Source organism: Triticum dicoccoides, chromosome 4A, assembly GCF_002162155.2.
Source record: "Triticum dicoccoides isolate Atlit2015 ecotype Zavitan chromosome 4A, WEW_v2.0, whole genome shotgun sequence".
Taxonomy (NCBI): domain Eukaryota; kingdom Viridiplantae; phylum Streptophyta; class Magnoliopsida; order Poales; family Poaceae; genus Triticum; species Triticum dicoccoides.
The window spans coordinates 633144018-633150966 of record NC_041386.1 but is presented as its reverse complement, the minus strand read 5'-3'; positions in this window follow the sequence as shown (position 1 = coordinate 633150966).

The window sequence follows — 6949 nt, the reverse complement described above, 5'->3', positions numbered from 1 at the left end:
CTTCTTTACGAAATCACTAGTTGAGGAGTACTTGTTGTAAAGATCACTCCAACACCTTAGGTTGCGACAAGTGGTGCACATGCAACGCGCCATTTGTCGCAACCTAGGAGTTTTTCTTTTTTTCGTAGATCCATTTATTCAAAATGTTTTATCTCTCAAACCGTGCATCCAAATCTCAACCCGCTTTTACCGTTGGATTCCTCGCGTCGAGATCTTCAAATCTAGATCCCATGTTGATAGGTTTTGATGTATTTTTTTCACAAAAGAAACCAGCCAGAAAAACCGGATGAAAAAACCGAACCGGGAGCACGGATTTTTTTCCCTTTCCGAAAGAGGCACGGCCGTGACTCTCGCGAAAGGAAAAAAACCAGAAAAAGAGTTTTTTTTCGTTTCCGAGAGGCACAACCGTGACTCTCGTGAAAGCACACCCGTGCCTCTCGCGGAAGCAAAACCGTGACTCTCACGAAATGAAAAAAAACGTGTTTTTCTCTTTTCGAGAGGCACGGCCGTGACTCTCGCGAAAGTACAACCATACCTTTCGCGGAAGCAAAACCGTGACTCTCACGAAAGGAAGAAAAAAACAGGAAACACGTTTTATTTTCGTCTCCGAGAGGCACGGCCGCGACTCTCGCGAAAGCACAACCGTGCCTCTCGCGGAAGCAAAACCGTGACTCTTGCAAAGGGAAAAAAATAAAAAATGCGTTTTTTCCCTTCCGAAAGGCACGGCCGTGACTCTCGCGAAAATAAAACCGTGCCTCTCATGGAAGCAAAACCGTGACTCTCGCAAAAGAAAAAAGAAAACAGAAAACACGTTTTTTTTTCGTTTCTGAGAGGCATAGCCGTGACTCTCGCGAAAGCAAAACCGTGACTTTCGCGGAAGGAAAATCGTGACTCTCGCAAAAGGGAAAAAAAGAAACGTGTTTTTTCGCTCAAAAAAAATTCTGAATTTTTTTTTGGTCGAAAGCTAAGGAATACCGGTGGGAAACCAAAATGTCAAAAAACCCCGCTTAAATAGCCGAGATGTGGAAAAATAAAAGAAAAACAAAATTCGGAGGGAGCGTCCAGAGCGCGACATGTGGCGAATGGCTGAGAGTGCGCCAAGTGGCGCTGATCGTTGCGAGACTCCTGAAGAAGCGCTCGTTAATTAGTGGCTCCCGCTTCTTTACCTCTAATATCATCGGTGTAGTATGTGGCTTGGACTGCTGGTTGGAGTAGAATGCACATACATGATCATGTAAATCCATCCGCATTAGCATGATGTCTTTTTCTGCAATTTTCTTCCAGTGAAAAAGTTGGCCACATGATGAGCCTCGGACCTGTAGCCATTCAAGGAAAACCGACAGCAACAAGTGTTTCCGAGGCATCCTCCATAATGTATGCATAGCCAGCATTTCATCCATTGTTCGGATGCTTGTCAAAGTTTTGAATCAACACAAATACTGTGTCATCAAACAAGTGGATGCACCTACTATAATTTTCTCACTTCCCCTGCTCCAATTTTATGACCAACGTGACATCAAAATGGCATACCAAACTCCATGACTGAAGAATTTGGTGTTGCGAAGACTGTCCTCAAGCTCTTGACTGGGTCTGTATATTGCATCATGCTTTCCAGGATCCCATGGCAATGATAGCTTCACAAAGTTAGTAGCATAGGGTAGCCCCAATTATATGGGACAGTGTATTACAATTTACAACTCCTCGAGTGCCTACATTCCATGGTAATATGAGTGATCCACTACTCTTGCCCCCTTCTGGTTGCATCATAAGGCACACCAGCTTGGAGATGTCTTCCTGGTCGGCCGGCGCACCCATCTCCTCATTGAGCACGATGGCAATGAGGATGCACACGGAGTCGATTCCTGGGTGACGGCGGATGCAGGTAGCTTTATGTCACTGTCAGTGTAGTATTCCCTCCGTCTCATAATATCAGAGTGTTTTTGACACTAGAGGGAGTAGCATTGTGTCGAACAGATGGTGGGTCAGTGGCTTCATGTCACTGCTGGTGTAATAGCATTTTGTCGAACACATGGTGTGTCACAGTTTCGTAGGATCAAGGATGCCTAACGCTTGCAGCGGAGGAATAAGTAAATGCTCGGAAGAATCAACAAGAAGCATACACATAAACCCAACAGTAAGAGACTTGCCAAAACCCAATGACAAACAGGAGGTGGGTGTCAGAGTGTTCAACTTGAGGTCAATGCACGACTGCAGTGACTTGCCCAACCCCTAAGGCCTTGTTTGGTAGAGGGGGGTTTCCAACCCCAAAGGGGGTGGGGATTTGAGGGGATTCAGTGAATCCCTCTCTTCCACCCAATCCTCTCAAATCTCCTGAATTCCCAATCCCCCTCTAGCCACAATCCTTTTTGTATAGAAGTGTTGTTTGATACGCAGGGTTTGCATATTGATTTACGATGGTGCAAGACATCCAAAAATCCAATCTTTACAAGCAAAACAACATCATAATAGAAAAACTTGCTACAGGTAGAATCCACACGTAAAACTAATCATGTTGCTACAGAAGTGTAGAAGCACGGTGGTGATCGTCAAGCTCGTGCTAGATGACTCGCTCTGGCAGCCATTGTGGGAAAACTTTATCATTGCCGACCAAATAATATCGTCCACTGCAAGACCGTGGACAAAGCCTCCGACGTGCTTGCAAGTCAGGCACTATCCGTCGGGGAGCTCGGCAAGGCATGTACCACTAGCTAAATGTCCGCCACTTGCACTGCAAAAATTCAAGATCATAGCAAGAGGTTAGTATTAATGCGCCTTTCTCAGGTGAATGGCAAAAAGAATCGGTCGAGTATTTGCCGAGAAGATAGGATATGGCTACTTACCAAATCTTAGTTGAGGATGTAACCTGAAAAAATAAACTAACAAGGGGGACTCCACAAAAATAATCACTATGACCTTTATAAACCAGAGAACACATACAGCCACAATATGAAGGATCACTCAATAGCAGCAAGAGAATCATATGAGAACTACAATCTTATTGGCAAAAAGTTAGACATTTCCATAGTAGTACTGCATCTTCATGTCTTCTCCAACAAAAGCAGTACAGACCAACTTGGAATAGGATACAGAACAAGAAACAAACTGTGTAAGATCTTATCCGTTAATTGATTATGATTCAGGCAAAGGAAAACTCGGAACAGGCATGTAAGATGATACATAATCATTCAGACTGGATCACTAGAAACAAACATCCACCTAATCAATCGAGTGACTGATGACGACTTGTACAATACAAGGTATAAAGAATGTTTATAAGCACGATTCCTCAAGACAAACATGTGCAACTAAACGAGCATCTGACCGTAATTATCAACATAAACGAATGCAAATAAAAATGAATATACACCAAACTTGGGATAATATATATTTTCTAAGCTTTGGCAGAATATTGCCTATATAATATCTACAGAGAGACAATCACTTGCCAGGTCTGTTTGGAGTGTAACCTGTATTAGCTTAAGCTGGGTAATGGATGACTGCTCAGATGATAGCCTGCAAATAGAGACAAAATTAGCAAAGCGACACTCAAACAAGGAAAAAAAAACTACTGAACAAAAATAAGGCACCCAGAGGAGTGATGTTTTTTAGAATAACATCTCCTCTCTAGTCCAATACAGTAGTTGCAGAGAACAATATATCAATGTCAGACCACAACTATGAACAAACACTTTGAGTTCCCCAAATCGGATCTCAGTCAAATCATGTACTACACTTTCATGCAACTATATCTGAATCCTTTTATATGGATGGAACATACGTGTGGGTGTATATGAGCACATCATGCAAATGCTGGGACTTGAGTACTAATTAAGTTAATCCCACTAACCTCTCCATCCATCTAGATGCTTATGGGTTCCTCTTCCTAGTAGTTCACTGCTCGGACTCAGCCAGCCCATCGTCTCACAAGCAGCCAAGTCTTCCATTCTTCCCACAGTTCCAGAAGCAGCCTGGATGAAGCAGGGTGAACAATATATCTGCCACAACCTGCTCTTTACGTCGCAGCAGCCAAATTGAATCAGTAACACACAATTACTTCTTCAAAAAGATGTATTCCACCAGTTGGAACTTGGAACAGGGAAACCGAGACAATTCTAGAACATGAACAACCATTAGTAAGCATCTAAAGATGGAGGCAACTCATCCACCCAAACAAGAATCCAAGCGACAGGCTGTCAAATAAGAACATGAGTGTAGTGTATCCTCTAGATCAACCTCTTTTGTACCTTTATCAGCTCTCATACATGCATGGTTCGGAAAAAAGACTAATGGCCAAAATAGTACTACATTGCTAACAGTTTTCTACACAGTAATCAGCAAACATCTGCACATTTGCTAGGTAGGACATTTGCTAGTTAAGACTTAAGAGCGACATAATTCAGTTGCATATGCCACTTCTGATTTATCCAAGAACATGAATTCCAGCAAAAATCTTGCAGTAAGATAACATGGTCAGAGCACACACCATCACCTAACTACAGAGCACCGTCGGAGCCAAGTCTGAAGCTACTACTACATCCGCTCCATGATAAACCTAATGTGCATAGCAGAGATCAATTCAGTCACCAAGTAAAAAATCAACGACACGTACTACTACCACTACCTGCAGATAGATAGGCAGAGTCAACAGTGCAGATACAGAAACCAACAATATGTCATCAGTCTAGGAGGAGGTGAACTTGGTGACGGCCCTGGTGCCCTCGGAGACGGCGTGCTTGGCGAGCTCGCCGAGGAAGACCAGGCGGCAGCCATGGACGGGTGGATGGAAGAAACCTGAACGACGAGGGGAAAGAGGGGGAGACGAGGCGAGGGCTTACCATCGGGGAGAAGCCGGCGGAGGAGGTACGTAGGCGTCGATGAGTTGGTCGGTGGCGCGTTGAGGAGGAGTCGGGCGGCGGCACTGTGAGCGGGCGGCGGCGCGGTGTCGTTTCCTCCCCAAATCCGCGCGTCCCCCCTCGAGGGCTCTGAACCGCGTGGAAAGGAGGATGTTGGAGGGGGTCAGTGGGGGTTGGGCCGCCGAAACCCCGTGTACCAAATGGGCCCTCAAGGTTTTGCAGGGTTTCTGGGCCACGCGAGGAAATTCCCTTCAAAACCCCTTCGATCCTCTCCTACCAAACGAGGCCTAAGAAAAGTAGAGGCCTTTATACAAATATCAGCCCCTAAGGGCAACACTAACCGGTCTCCTCAAAATAGTGGAGTATTCGGCGAGTAAACGCTTAGTGGAGTATAATACTTCACTAAGTTTTGGCCGGACCTAACCAATCCCCTATATTTAACGGAGTAAAATTTTGTTTTTCTAAATTTTGCCTTTCTAGTATAAAGTGCAACTACATATTAGCACACATATACTCCCTCCGTCCTAAATATTTGTCTTTCTAGACATTTCAAATGACTACTACATACGGATGTATGTAGACATTTTTTAGAGTGTAGATTCACTCATTTTGCTCCGTATGTAGTCACTTGTTGAAATGCTTAGAAAGACAAGTATTTAGGAACGGAGGGAGTAGAAACTAAACATAAATTTGAATGTTCGTGCAAATCACCAATATAGTTTACAGACCGAATTCAAAGTTTACAATGCAAATTATTCAAATTTGAACACGCCGAATGGTTGAAATGTAGCAAAGTAGCACGTGATAGAACAACTAGGACTCGCTAAGACGTTGGCAATGATGCTCAACAAGATCTGTTGGAGCTGAGAATGAACTTGACGATTCTCGATCTTGCGATGCTCCTCAAAGAATGTCAAGATCTTGTTCGTATCATACTCTGGCTCAACCGGAGTCCCATTGGTAGTGTATCGAAAGTTCTCAGGCATATCTCTCTTGTCTTCAATGATCATGTCATGCAAGATGATGCAACAAGTCATGATCCACCATAGAACCTTGGAGTTCCGGTACTCGGCAGGACCACGGACAATTTCAAAGCGCTTTTGAAGTACACTGAACGCTCTCTCAAGATATTTCCTAGTAGCTTCTTGACGTTGGGCAAAGTGAATGTTTTTTGTTACCTTTTGGACGTGGAATTGTTTTGACTAAGGTGGCCCATTGTGGATAGATGCCATCCACAAGGTAGTAATCCATCAAGTAGTTGTGCCCGTTGACCGAGTAGTTGCAATCAGGAGCATCACCTATAATAAGCCTAGAAAACAGAGGTGGTCTCGACAACACATTCAAGTCATTGTGAGAGCCAGGCAAACCAAAAAATGAATGGCATAGCCAAAGATCCTTCGATGCAACTGCCTCAAGAGTGATCATTGGATCATTGCAGTGGCCTTTGTACTAACCCTTCCACCCTGCAGGACAATTCTTCCATGTCCAGTGCACATAGTCAACTTATCCAAGCATCCCTGGCCATCATCTTGCTTCATTCTTAGTCATCAGCCTCTGGATGTATTCCTCGGTTGGTGCTCTCAAGTACTTCGAGTCAAAGACAACGATCATTGTTTTGGTGAATCATCGAACAGAGTCAAAGATTGTGTCTTCACCAATGCGGACATAGTCATCGATTGCATCGGTCGCATCGCACTCCAGGCTTGTGTTGGCCGGCCTTCATCTGCGGTTGCTTGCGCTCAGCAACGCGGCGCTCACTTGGCGCCTGCCACAGCGACCGCGAGCTCGACAACGTGGTGCAGCCATGCGGTGGCGGTGACCATGGCGTTGCCAGCAGCTCTCCCTCTTGCGGTGACATAGACGGCGGCGGCGGCCGCACTCCCGCGCTGGTGCAGCAATGGCAGCGGCGGTCGCTCAATCTCCCGCAGCAGCGCTAGGGTTAGGCAGGGTCATGGCGATGGCGAGCGAACGACGATGGGTGTTTTCTTTTGAACTGGGTCGCATCTCTTCTGGGCTGATTGCTTCTTGCTGCTTCTTGGCTCTGTTTCCCTGGTTTCCACCTGCTGCTGTCGGATGGCTAGCGAATGGTGACACGC